At 48.2% G+C, this 14,361-nt stretch overlaps 1 protein-coding gene across 1 annotated transcript in view; it reads left to right on the plus strand.

The window, feature by feature from the left end:
- The window catches only part of SEMA4B (semaphorin 4B), a 93,708-nt gene that overhangs the window by 15,371 nt on the left and 63,976 nt on the right, over positions 1-14,361 (plus strand). The window contains exon 2 of the mRNA XM_074400013.1: positions 8,176-8,303. The gene's annotated coding sequence lies outside the window, so the exon portion shown is untranslated. The remainder of the gene's footprint in view (positions 1-8,175; positions 8,304-14,361) is intronic.

Here is a 14,361-nt window from a genome sequence, read left to right on the forward strand (position 1 = left end):
CATGGTGGCGCGTGTCTGTAATCCCAGCTACTCAGGAGGCTGAGGCAGGAGAATTGCCTGAGCCCAGGAGGCGGAGGTTGTGGTGAGCCGAGATCGTGCCACTGCACTCCAGCCTGGGTAACAAGAGCGAAACTCTGTCTCAAAAAAAAAAAAAAAAAAAAGGCTTATTGGCCAGGATGCCGGGCATGTTGGCTCATGCCTGTAATCCCAGCACTTTGAGAGGTCAAAGTGGGAGGACTGCTTGAGCACAGGAGTTCTAGACCAGCCTAGGCAACATGGCAAAAACCCCTCTCTACCAAAAATACACAAATTAGCCGAGTGTGGTGGTGCACACCTGTGATCCCAGCTACTTGGGAGGCTGAGGTGGGAGGATGGTTTGAGCTTGGGAGGTCAAGGCTGTGGTGAGCCAAAATCATATCACTACACTCCAGCCTGGGCCACAGAGAGAGACCCAGTCTAAAAATATATATATATTAAGTCCTTGCCATGGCCTTCTGTTAGATCTTCAGCCGGGGAGAGAGGAGATGAGAGGATGAGAGGAACCCTTGTGATGGAATACGGGGCAGCTCCTCCAAATGAGGGCAGAAATCTGTACTTCCTGGTAAATTTACAAATATGTGTCTCTGTTGTGTGCAGACACACGGAGAAAGTCTGGAAGGATGTGCTCCAAAATGCCAGTAGCAGCATCTCTGGGAATCACCTGATGGGTGACTTTTTCACTCCCTTCTTTTTTTTTTCTTTTTTTTTGAGATGAAGTTTCACTCTTGTTGTCCAGGCTAGAGTGCAATGCTGCAAGCTTGGCTCACAGCAACCTCTGCCTCCCAGGTTCAAGCAATTCTTCTTTCCTCCCAAGTAGCTGGGCTTTCAGGCATGCACCACCACACCCAGCTAATTTTGTATTTCTCTTTTATATTTTATTTATTTATTTATCTTATTGAGATGAGGTTTCACCATGTTGGCCAGGCTGGTCTTGAACAACTGACCTTGTGGTCTGCCCATCTCTCCCTCCCAAAGTGCTGGGATTATAGGCATGAGTCACTGTGCCTGGCTAATTTTGTATTTTTAGTAGAGATGGGGTTTCTCCATGTTGGTCAGGCTGGTCTCAAACTCCCAACCACAGGTCATCTGCCCACCTCTGCCTCCCAAAGTGCTGGGATTACAGACATCAGCCACTGCACCTGGCCCACTCCCTTGATATATACTTGTCTGAAATTTTATTTTATAATGGGCAAGCATTTCCCTTATAATCAGAAAAAGATAATAAAGCCATTTTCTCTTTTTTTTTTTTTTTTTTTTTTTGAGACAGAGTTTCGCTCTTGTTACCCAGGCTGGAGTGCAATGGCACGATCTCGGCTCACCGCAACCTCTGCCTCCTGGGTTCAAGCAATTCTCCTGCCTCAGCCTCCTGAGTAGCTGGGATGACAGGCATGCGCCACCATGCCCAGCTAATTTTTTGTATTTTTAGTAGAGACGGGGTTTCACCATGTTGACCAGGATGGTCTCGATCTCTTGAGCTTGTGATCCACCCGCCTCGGCCTCCCAAAGTGCTGGGATTACAGGCGTGAGCCACCGCGCCCGGCCTTTTTTTTTTTTTTTTTTTTTTTTTGAGACAGAGTTTCACTCTTGTTACCCAGGCTGGAGTGCAATGGCGCGATCTCCGCTCACTGCAACCTCCGCCTCCTGGGTTCAGGCAATTCTCCCGCCTCAGCCTCCTGAGTAGTTGGGATTACAGGCACGTGCCACCATGCCCAGCTAAATTTTGTATTTTTAGTAGAGACGGGGTTTCACCATGTTGACCAGGATGGTCTCAATCTCTTGACCTCGTGATCCACCCACCTCGGCTGCCCAAAGTGCTGGGATTACAGGCTTGAGCCACCGCGCCCGGCCCATTTCCTCTTTTTTTAAAAAAATTTTGACATGGAGTTCCACCCTTGTTTCCCAGGCTGGAGTGCAATAATGCGATCTCAGCTCACTGCAACCTCTGCCTCCCTGGTTCAAGCGATTCTCTCACCTCAGCCTCCTGAGTAGCTGCTGAGCCACTGCACCCGGCCAAAAAAGCCATTTTCATTTTGAAAAAGAATTGAGACTGGGCACGGTGGCTCATACCTGTAATCCCAGAACTTTGGTAGGCCAAGGTGGCTGGATCACAAAGGCCAGGAGTTCGAGACCAGCCTGGCCAATATGGTGAAACCCTATCTCTACTAAAAACACAAAACTGCGCCGGGCGCGGTGGCTCAAGCCTGTAATCCCAGCACTTTGGGAGGCCGAGGCAGGCGGATCACGAGGTCGAGAGATCGAGACCTTCCTGGTCAACATGGTGAAACCCTGTCTCTACTAAAAATACAAAAAATTAGCTGGGCATGGTGGCGCATGCCTGTAATCCCAGCTACTCAGGAGGCTGAGGCAGGAGAATTGCCTGAACCCAGGAGGTGGAGGTTGCGGTGAGCCGAGATCGCGCCATTGCACTCCAGCCTGGGTAACAAGAGCGAAACTCCGTCTCAAAAAAAAAAAAAAAAACAAAAAAAACACAAAACTTGGCCAAGCATGGTGGCAGGTGCCTGTAGTCCCAGCTACTCTGGAGGCTGAGGCAGGAGAATCTCTTGAATGGGGAGACAGCGGTTGCAGTAAGCTGAGATCACATCACTGCACTCCAGCCTGGGTGACAGAGCAAGGCTCTGTCTCCAAAAAAGAAAAAGAAAAAGTATTGAAAAAAGCTACTGAATAGGCCAAGCATGGTGACATCAGCCTGTAGTCCCAGCAACACAGGAGGCTGAGGTGGGAGGATTGCTTGAGGCCAGGGACTGGAGGCTGCAGTAAGCCATGATTATGTATGTGAATAGCCACCACACTCCAGCCTGAGCAACATAATGAGACCCAATCTCATGAAACAGGAGGAAGGAAGGCCACTGAATAGAAATAAAAGAATGAGGGTAGCCGGGCATGGTGGCTCACGCCTATAATCCCAGCACTTTGGGAGGCTGAGGTGGGCGGATCACCTGAGGTCGGGAGTTCGAGACCAGCCTGACCAACATGGGGAAATTGTCTCTATTAAAAATACAAAATTAGCCAGGCATGGTGGGGTGTGCTTGTAATCTCAGCTACTCAGGAGGCTAAGGCAGGAGAATCGTGGAGGCAGAGGTTGCAGTGAGCTGAGATCGTGCCATTGCACTCCAGCCTGGGCGACAAGAGCGAGACTCCATCTCAAAAAAAGAATGGGAAGAAGTGCTCATACATGTGTCTGACACTTTCAGTCGATCATTCTGGGGATGCAGGTGGAATCTGTGTCAGCCATGAATGGACCCTCTACTTGGCGGGCACTCAAAATATTAAGGTAATGAGGGCTAAGTAGACATCTTCCAGTGAATGACACAGAAATGATACACCTCTCGGCCGTCTCTTTGTACAACTCTCATCTTTCTCAGGATTCTAGTGATTCATGTCACAGTCCCTTTTCAAAGACTGTGTGGCAGCTCTGGAGGAAAACCAACCAGCGATATGACTCGTTTCTGGATAATTGTCGTGAGTCAGACCTGGTTGAGTGCTCTGGAGTTTCCAGGCTATTAACTTCTCTGCCTGAACCCTTGAGTCAGGGTCAGTCAGCCCAGAATTGAATGTGTACGTGCTTCCCAGCCCTGTTCTTCCTGCCCGCCCCCTAGCCTTCACACAGGCATTTCTGCAGGCACTCACAAGCCTCCCCAGCCATAGATCCCGGAAAGGGTGCAAGCATGCCTGGCTTAGTCATCCATCCACAGAGGTTTGCACAGCCCTACCTGAGTGCTAAGATCAGGCTGTAAACTGCCAGAATGAACCAAAGGAGGGAAAATAAATATCAGCACTCTCCCAGAAATTTTGCAATCGTCAGCTCTAGTTTAGCTGTGATTTAGAGCATTTGTTGTGTGAATAACCGGATGTGAATAACCTATATGTGGTCTGTCAATAGTGATCCATTATGATACATTGTGGCGGTGGCCACCTTGTAATCAGCTACTCAGGAGGGTGAGGTGGGAGGATCCCTTAAGACCAGGAGTTCTGGGCTATAATGTATGATGCTTATACTGTGTCCATACTAAGTTGGGCATTAATGTGGCGAGCTCCTGGGAGCTGGGAGACCACCATGTTTTCTAAGGAGAGGTGAACCAGCCCAGGTGTGAAACAGCACAGGTCAAAACTCTGGGGCTGATTAGTAGCAGGATGGTTCTGTGAATAACCACTGTACTCCAGACTGTGCAACTTAGCAAGACTCTGTCTATAAAAAAATGTGTGTGTGTGTATAAAATACATTGTGGTATATCCAGAGAATAGATTACCATGCAGCTATTTAAAAGAATGAAGTAGGGCTATGTAAGGTGACATAGAAAGAGTCAGTTTGCCTGGCCACAGTGGCTCAAATCTGTAATCCTTACAGTTTGAGAGGCTGAAGCAGGAGGATTATTGCACCCAGAGGTTCAAGCCTGCAGTGAGCTATGATCACACCACTGCACTCCAGTCTAGGTGACAGTGTGAAATCTGGTCCCTAAAAAACCTGAAAACTGAAAACAAAAACAAAGGGTCAGTTAAGAGGAACATTGCATAGCACTGTGTGTATATTACGCTTCCATTTGCGTGCATACCTACTATTGTTATTATCATTATTGAGATTAAGTTTCACTCTTGTTGCCCAGGCTGAAGTGCAGTGGTGCCATCTTGGCTCACTGCCACCTCAGCCTCCCCAGTTCAAGCGATTCTCCTGCCACAGCCTCCCAATAACTGAGATTACAGGCATGCGCCACCACACCCAGCTAATTTTTTGTATTTTTAGAAGAGACAGGGTTTCTTCATGTTGGTCAGGCTGTTCTTGAACTCCCAACCTCAGGTAATCCACCATCCTGAGCCTCCCAAAGTGCTGGGATTACAGGCATGAGCCACCTCACCTGGCTTATTATTCTTATTTTTTAAATTATTTTGTTCACTCAGTCACCCAGGCTGGAATACAGTGGCACAATCTCGGCTCACTGCAGCCTCAACCTCCTGGGATCAGGTAATTCTCCCACCTCAGCCTCCCTAGTAGCTGGGACTACAGGCACATGCTACCACACACAGCAACTTTTTTTAGGTTTCGTCATGTTGCCTAGGCTGTTCTCAGACTGCTGGGACCAAGAGATCCTCCTGCCTCAGCTTCCCAAAGTGCTGGGATTACAGGTATTAGCCACCGTGCCTGGCATATTATACTTATTTATTTATTTATTTTTTTGAGACGGAGTTTCGCTCTCGTTACCCAGGCTGGAGTGCAATGGCGCAATCTCAGCTCACCGAAACCTCCGCCTCCTGGGTTCAGGCAATTCTCCTGCCTCAGCCTCCTGAGTAGCTAGGATTACAGGCATGTGCCACCATGCCCAGCTAATTTTTTGTATTTTTAGTAGAGACGGGGTTTCACCATGTTGACCAGGATGTTCTCAATCTCTTGACCTTGTGATCCACCCGCCTCGGCCTTCCAAAGTGCTGGGATTACAGGCTTGAGCCACCGCACCCGGCCTATTCTTATTTTTAAAAATTACAAATGGCAGGACCAGGCACAGTGGCTCATGCCTATAATCCCAGCACTTTGGGAGGCCGAGGCAGGCAGATCACAAGGTTAGGAGTTCAAGACCAGCCTGACCAACATGGTGAAACCCTGTCTCTATTAAAAAAAATAATAATTATATATATATATAAATGGCATTTTCTCATTGCAAAATGATAAAAATACAGAAAAGGTTGGCAGAAGGTGTGAAACTCTCTGTGAGATGTGAAACTCATCATCCCTTGCATCAGTCAGGACAGGCTAGACCATGCCAAGGTAACAAACATCTCTAAAAGGCTGGGCATGGTGGCTCACACCTGTAATCCCACTAAGGTGGGCAGATCATGAGGTCAGGAGATCGAGACCATCCTGACCAACATGATGAAACCCCATCTTTACTAAAAATATAAAAATTACCTAGGCGTGGTGATGCGCACCTGTAATATCAGTTACTCAGGGGGCTGAGGCAAGAGAGTTGCTTGAACCTGGGAGGCGGAGGTGGCAATGGGCCAAGATCGCGCCACTGCATTCCAGCCTGGGTAACAAGAGCGAAATTCCATCTCAAAAAAAAAAAGTTATGTTGATACTATCCTGCAGTCTATTAAGTGAGCAATCATATTATCTCTTTAACATATGTATATATCACAAAAATTAGCCAGACATAGTTGCGTGCACCTGTAATCCTAGCTACTTGGGAGGCTGAGGCAGAAGAATCGCTTGAAGCCAGGAGGCGGAGGTGGCAGTGAGCCGAGATCACACCATCACACTCCAGCCTGGGTGACAGAGCCAAACTCTGTCTCAAAAAAAAAAAAAAAAAAAAAAAAAAAAAAGGGTTGTTTTTTTTGTTTTTTTTTTGTTTTTTTTAAGATGAGGTTTCACCATGATGGCCAGGCTGGTATTGAACTCCTGACCCCAGGTGATCCACCCACCTCAGCCTCCCAAAGTGCTAGGATTACAGGCATAAGCCACCGCGCCCAGCCAAAAAGGATGCTTTTAAATTTTTTAAACTTTAACATTTTTTTTTTTTTTTGAGATGGAGTTTTGCTCTTGTTACCCAGGCTGGAGTGCAATGGCGCGATCTCGGCTCACCACAACCTCCGCCTCCTGGGTTCAGGCAATTCTCTTGCCTCAGCCTCCTGAGTAGCTGGGATTACAGGCATGTGCCACCATGTCATGCTAATTTTTTGTGTTTTTAGTAGAGACGGGGTTTCACCAAGTTGACCAGGATGGTCTGGATCTCTTGACCTCGTGATCCACCCGTCTTGGCCTCCCAAAGTGCTGGGATTACAGGCGTGAGCCACCGTGCCCGGCAAACTTTTAAATTTTTTTCAGACAGGGTTTCACTCTGCCGCCCAGGCGGGAATGCAGTGGCACAGTCATGGCTCACTGCAGCATTGACCTCCGAGGCTCAAGTGATCCTCCTGCCTTAGCCTCCCAAGTAGCTGAGACCACAGGCGTGCACCACCGTGTGGACCTTACTAACTTTTGTACTTCTGGTAGCAACAGGGTTTGACCACATTGGCCAGGCTGGTCTTGAACTCCTGGGCTTAAGCATTCTGCCCACCTGGGCACCACGAAGTGCTGGGATTCCAAGTGCAGGCCACCACACCCAGCCTGTTTTGCTTACTGCGGTAGTGCCTTTAATTTACTTCAAGGACTTTTCCTTTGTCTTCACAACTTGGCTGACTGGCTCAAGCAGCCTAGTTTTTCAGCCTGTTTTGGCTTTCAACATGCCTTCCTCACTAAGTCTGATCATTTGTAGCTTTTGATTTAAAGTGAGAGATGTGGAACTCTTGCTTTTAAGTGAACACTTAGAGACCATTATAGGGTTATTATTGGCCTGATTGCAACATCCTGTGTCTCAGGGAATAGGTAGGCTTCTGAAGGGGGAGAGAGAAGGGAGGGAGAATAACCCATTGATGGCCAGCTGATGCAGCAGTTAGAGCACAGAAAATGTTTGTCAATTGTGGCGGGGCGTGGTGGCTCACGTCTGTAATCCCAGCACTTTGGAAGGCCAAGGCCGGCAGATCACCTGAGGTCAGGAGTTCAAGACCAGCCTGGCCAACATGATGAAACCCCATCCCTACTAAAAATACAAAAAATTAGCTGGGTGTGATGGTGGGCACCTGTAATACCAGCTACTTGGGAGGCTGAGGCAGGATAATTGATTGAACCTGGGAGGTGCAGGTTGCAATAAACCGAGATGATGCCATTGCACTCCAGCCTTGGCAACAGAGTGAGACTCTGTCTCAAAAAAAAAAAATATATATATATATATGTATATATATATATATACACACAGACACACACACACGTGCACACACATACATGTTGAGTACGTGTGTGTCTAATACAAGTTTTTGAGTCAGACCTAGATTTGAATCTCAAATAGGTTAATTACCAGCCATGTCCCCTGAGATAAGTTCCTTGATCTTTCCAAAACTCAGTTTTCTTTTTATTTTATTTTTTTATTTTTTAAATAAAGATGGAGTTTCACCACGATAGCCAGGCTGGTCTTGAACTCCTGACCTCAGGTGATCCGCCCATCTTGGCCTCCCAAAGTGCTAGGATTAGAGAGGCGTGAGCCACCGCGACTGGCCCAAAACTCAGTTTTCTTATGTGTGCCTACTTCCTAGGTGCATGTGCGGATTAAATGTGATGGTGTAAATGAAGCCCTTCATGAACAGCTGCTTACAAAGTCGTAATAGTCATGTCTAACGTGGAAATGAAGTGGCCTTGACATAGTCCGTTTAGAGGGCTGGAGGTGAGTTGTACAAACACATGCCACAACAAAAAAATCTGTCCATCAAAATCTAGACCAGTTTCTCTTCTATCCCATAGTTCTTGTTATGTAGGGTGGGAACTTATTATTATTATTATTATTATTATTATTATTATTTTGGTAGAGCTTGGTGGGGGGGGTCTCCATATGTTGCTCAGGCTGGTCTCAAACTCTCAAAGTCTTGGCCTCAGGCAATCCTTCTGCCTCTCACCAACATGCTGGGATTTTGGGTATGAGCCACCATTTGCCTAGGTCTTGTCTTTTTTTTTTTTTTTTGAGATGGAGTTTCACTTTCATTGCGGTAGAGTGCGGTGGCATGATCTCTGCTCACTGCAACCTCCGCCTCCCATGTTTAGGCAATTCTCCTGCCTCAGCCTCGTGAGTAGCTGGGATTACAGGCATATGCCACCACACCTGGCTAATTTTTTTGTATTTTTAGTAGAGACAGGGTTTCTCCATGTTGGTCAGGCTGGTCTCGAACTCCCCACCTCAGATGATCTGTCCACCTCGGCCTCCCAAAGTGCTGGGATTACAGGCTTGAGCCACCGAGCCCAGTCTTGTCTTAATGGTATCTTCGTGCCTGGGGACATGGAGGAGTGAATCAGGTACCAACAAAACAAAACAAAACAAAACATCCTGCTCTCTGTTCATGGACCAGTACCCCTTCAGCCTCTCTGGGCTCTTCTTCCTACACCCTTGCGTTTCCCAAAGCGGAAGGTCATGTTGAAGAGAGCAGCTTTCCAGGTGAAGGACTGGCGTAGCACCTGGAATCCCAGCACTGTGGGAGGCCAAGGCAGGAGGATAGCTTCAGGGCAAGAATTGGAAACCAGGATTTCCAGCTCTCTGGAATCCCCTCCCACATAGTGGGAGCTCTCTTCCCCCTCCTGGGTTTCCCCACTGGGGTCCCCTTCCACCCAGTGTGGAAGCTGTCTTTCCTCTCCTGGATTCTATCTTTCTGGATTCTCTCACTCAGTGTGAGGGGAGTTTTCCTTCTCTGGTTTTCTCCCTCTGGGAGCCCTTCTCACTCAGTGTGAGAGCGGCTTTTCTTTCATTCCGTGTGAGAGCTAGCTGTTTCTCCTTCTCCTTTTTCTGTCTCTACCTAAATAAATCACTTTTCTGCAACAACAGCAACAAAAAGAATTGGAGACCAACCTGGGCCACACGGCAAGAGACTGTCTCTACAGAAAATAAAAAATTATGCTTCTGGAATCTTCAGAGAATTAATTAATTAAATTGAATTAGCCAGGCCTGGTGATGCACACCTATAGTCCCAGCTACCTCGGAGGCTGAGGTGGGAGGATCCCTTGAGCCCAGGAAGTTGAGGCTGCAGTGAGCAATCGGCCATGATCACACCACCGCACTCCAGCCTGGACAACAGAGCCAGACCCTTTCTCAAAAAAATAAAGAAGAAGAAGAAGAAGAAGAAAATAATAATAATTTAGGGGTCAGGTGCAGTAGCTCAAGCCTGTAATCCCAGCACTTTGGGAGGCTGAGGCGGGTGGATCACGAGGTCAAGAGATCGAGACCATCCTGGTCAACATGGTGAAACCCCGTCTCTACTAAGAATACTAAAAAAATTAGCTGGACATGGTGGCACGTGCCTGTAATCCCAGCTACTCAGGAGGCTGAGGCAGGAGAATTGCCTGAACCCAGGAGGCAGAGGTTGCGGTGAGCCGAAATCGCGCCATTGCACTCTAGCCTGGGTAACAAGAGCGAAACTCCGTCTCAAAAAATAATAAGGCCCGCAGGTTGCTTGAGTTCGGGGGTTCAAGACCAGCCTGACCAACATGGAGAAACCCCGTCTCCACTATAAATACAAAATTGGCAGGTCATGGTAGTGCATGCCTGTAATCCCAGCTACTCCAGAGGCTGAAGCAGGAGAATCCCTTGAACCCCGGAGGCAGAGGTTATGGTGAGCTGAGATTGTGCCATTGCACTCCAGCCTGGGCAACAAGAGCAAAACTCCGTCTCAAAAAATAATAATAATAACAATTTTCACAACGTTTCTCAAGAACAATCTGACAGTGTATCAGAAACCTTAAAAAATATAGAGATCCAAGCCAGGCACCACCTGTAGTCCCAACCATTTTGGAGACTGAGGTGGGAGGATCACTTAAGCCTAGGAGTTTGAGTGTATGTGGGCGGCATGACAAGACCTTGTCTCTTTAAAAATATATGTGCAAAAAAAAAAAAAGATTTAAATTAAAAAATATATAAATATATATATATATATTGGCTGGGTGAGTGGCTCAGGCCTGTAATCTGAGCACTATGGGAGGCCGAGGTGGGAGGATCACTAGAGACCAAAGTGGGCAACTTGATGAAATCCTCATCTTTACAAAAAATACAAAAATTAGCCTGGTAGGGTGGCGAGCAGCTGTAGTCCCAGCTACTTGGGAGGGCAAGGTGGGAGGATTGCTTGAACCCAGGTGGCGGAAGTTGCAGTGAGTAGAGATCTTGCCACTGCACTCCAGGCTGGGTGACAGAGTGAGACCAGCATATACACACACAAACACATACGCAGATCCTTTGACCGAGTAGCACACAAAGTGTAGTTTATTCTTTTTTTTTTTTTTTTTTTTTTTGAGACAGAGTCTTGCTCTGTTGCCCAGGGTGGAGTGCAGTGGTGCAATCTCGGCTTACTGCAACCTCCGCCTCCAGGGTTCAAGCGATTTTCCTGCCTCAGCCTCCCGAATAGCTGGGATTACAGGAGCCTGCCACCTAAAATTAAAAAAAAAAAAAAAAGCCCAGCTAATTTTTGTATTTTTGGTAGAGACGGTTTCACTGTGTTTGCCAGGCTGGTCTCAAACTCCTGACCTTGTGATTTGCCCGCCTCGGCCTCCCAAAGTGCTTGGATTACAGGTGTAAGCCACCTTGCCCAGCATAATTTTCTAATTTTTCTACAAAGAACATGATAAAGTAATAAAGACAAAGATTATTTAAATATGTCTTCAGACACTTGTATTTTTTTGAGGCAGGGTCTTGCTTTGTTGCCCAGGCTGGAATGCAGTGGTGCAGTCATGGCTCACTGCTACCTCAACCTTGCAGGCCCAAGCCATCCTGCCACCTCAGCCTCCCGAGTAGCTGGGACTACAGGAATGTGCCAACATGCCCAGCTAATTTTTTAATTTTCTGTAGAGATGAGCTCTCACTATGTTGCCCAGGCTGGTCTTGAACTCCTGGACTCAAGCTATCCTCCCCTTTGGCCTCTGAAAGTGTCAGGATTTGAGCCAATGCACCCAGCCCACTTCTTATTTTCTATACTATTGATGCTCAAGGTCATCTGTTGGCAGAGGTGACTGGGCATGAAGCTGGGATCAGGAAGCCTTGGTTTCTGTTGAGTGTGACCTTGGGCAAGCCACCTGCCGGGGAGGTATTTGCATCCACCTTTTTTTTTTTTTTTTAATAAAGACAGAGTTTCACCATGTTGGTCAGGCTGGTCTTGAACTCCTGACCTCAGGTGATCCGCCCGCCTTGGCCTCCAAAGTGCTTGGATTACAGGCATGAACCACCACGCCCAGCCTTGCATCGACTTTCTACAGATAGATAACCCATATGCAGAGACGGCCCATGCTGTGCTCAAGATCCCATAGTTCTTAGTGCCAGGGCTGGATTTTTTTTTTCTTTTTCTTTTCTTTGTTTGTTTGTTTTTTGAGATGGAGCTTCACTCTGTCGCCCAGGCAGAAGCGCAGTGGTGTGATCTCGGCTCACTGCAACCTCCACCTCCCGGATTCAAGCAATTCTCCTGCCTCCGCCTCCCGAGCAGCTGGGATTACAGGTGCCCACCACCATGAGCGGCTAATTTTTGTATTTTTAGTAAAGACAGAGTTTCGCCGTGTTGGCCAGGCTGGTCTAAACTGACCTCAAGTGATTGGCCCGCGTCAGCCTCCCAAAGTGCCGGGATTACAGGTGTGAGCCCCTGCCCCTGGCCTGGGTAAGGATTTTCTCCACTACACCAGAGTTACACTTTTCTGAGCCTCATCTCTAAGACGACAGTCAGGATACAGTCCCTTCCCGCTGAAAATACTCAGTATCCACAGGAAGTTTCCCCTCCCCCATCGTTCCTGGCATGTCTCCATGCCCAGTTGGTGTATGTGCCCCATTTGTCAGATGCCAGCCTTCCCCGGCTGGCGGGATTTCAGGCTGGGTTCAGAGCACTCCAGCCTGCCCCATGGCCACAAAGAGGGTGAGGGTAGGGGTGCTCTGTGGCTGGGCATCTGGACGGGTGCCTGCAGAACCAGGCAAGAACTGCCCACAGAGGCTGGCTGGCTGCCGGGAACTCGCTGTCTTTCCATTTAAACAGACACTGGCTGTCTGTTGAGTTTCTGGAAACAGCTGACCTTTTGCAGAGCATCTCAGGAGTTGTCAGGGAGGGCTGGAGGGAGGCTTCTCACTTTCTGTAAAGGGTTTAACCCTTTCTACAAAATCCTTCACAAGAAAAAGAAGAGGTCAGTTTCCAGGGAACTGGAAAGGTTGGTTTGTCCTATTTTGTTGGCTGGGGAGGTAGAACATGCCTGGGGGCAGGGAAGAGACTTTGAGCCCAGAGACCTCCTGGGTCATTTTTTCTGATCTCCTGTTTCTTGGACTGGAGGCTGTCAGGGGAGTGAGGGGCAAGGAGTGGGTGAGATAGAGGTCCTGGAGGGAGGGGGGAGCTGAAAGGAGGCAGCTCCCTTTGCCCAGAGCAGAGGCTCTACTGAAGACAAGGGTTTGGCCCAACCGACCAGGGACTGCTTCTCTGACGGAGTGAGCAGTGGACTTTAGCCTGCAAATGTTTTTGTTATATATATATATATATATATATATATTTTTTTTTTTTTTTTTTTTTTGAGAGAGAGTGGGTCCAGAGAGCAGTGTAGAGAAGTGGCCAGAGAAAGAAGGGCAGCCCGGGTGGTGCTGAGGGCCCATCTGAGGCTGATGACCTGGATTTCCAATGGAACCCTTCACCCTAAGTGACTCTCTCCAGCCACTATTGAGGAAGAGGTGCTGAGAAAGTGGGTCACAGCTCATCTAGAGCTTTCTTCCTTTCTCTCTCTTTTTTTTTTTTTTTTTTGAGACCGAGTTTCGCTCTTGTTACCCAGGCTGGAGTGCAATGGCGCGATCTCGGCTCACCGCAACCTCTGCCTCCTGGGTTCAGGCAATTCTCCTGCCTCAGCCTCCTAAGTAGCTGGGATTACAGGCGCGCGCCACCATGCCCAGCTAGTTTTTTGTATTTTTAGTAGAGACGGGGTTTCACCATGTTGACCAGGATGGTCTCGATCTCTCGACCTCGTGATCCACCCGCCTCGGACTCCCAAAGTGCTGGGATTACAGGCTTGAGCCACCGCGCCCGGCCCTCTCTTTTTTTTTTTTTTAGATGGAGTCTCACTCTATCGCCCAGACTGGAGTACAGTAGTATGATCTTGGCTCACTGCAACCTCCACCTCCTGGGTTTAATTGATTCTTCTTCCTCAGCCTCCCTAGTAGCTGGGACTACAGGCGCACGCCACCAACCCCAGCTAACATCTGGAACTTTCCCACACAGCAAAAATGACTGCAAGGAATGTTAGGGAATTGAGGCCATAGGTTGTTGGAATGGTCTCTAAGTGGGTAAGGGAGTGGGGAGGGAGAACGGCTAGTGGATTGGGAGAAGGTGGGACATCAGCGACCTAGAGAGGCTGCTGAAGTCCAAGGAAGGCCTAAGGGATTGTGTTAAACCAGAAAGTTGAAAGAAAAAGAGGTGGGACTTAGACAGCGGGATGCCTGAATTTGCTGAGGAAGCCGTTACCACTGGTAAAATGGGAATGCAGTTGAAGTGGGGTCAGGGAGGTCATCCAAGATGTAAGAAAGCTGGGTGCTGTGGCTCACGCCTATAATCCCTGCACTTTGGGCAGCTGAGGCGGGCGGATGGCCTAAGGTCAGGAGATTGACACCAGCCTGACCAACACGGTGAAACCCTGTCTCTGCTAAAAACACACAAAGTAGCTGGGCATGGTGGCAGGCGTCTGTAATCCCAGCTACTCAGGAGGCTGAGGCAGGAGAATCACTTGAACCCTGGAGGTGG

The sequence above is a fragment of the Saimiri boliviensis genome, chromosome 5, assembly GCF_048565385.1.
Source record: "Saimiri boliviensis isolate mSaiBol1 chromosome 5, mSaiBol1.pri, whole genome shotgun sequence".
In the NCBI taxonomy this organism is placed as follows: domain Eukaryota; kingdom Metazoa; phylum Chordata; class Mammalia; order Primates; family Cebidae; genus Saimiri; species Saimiri boliviensis.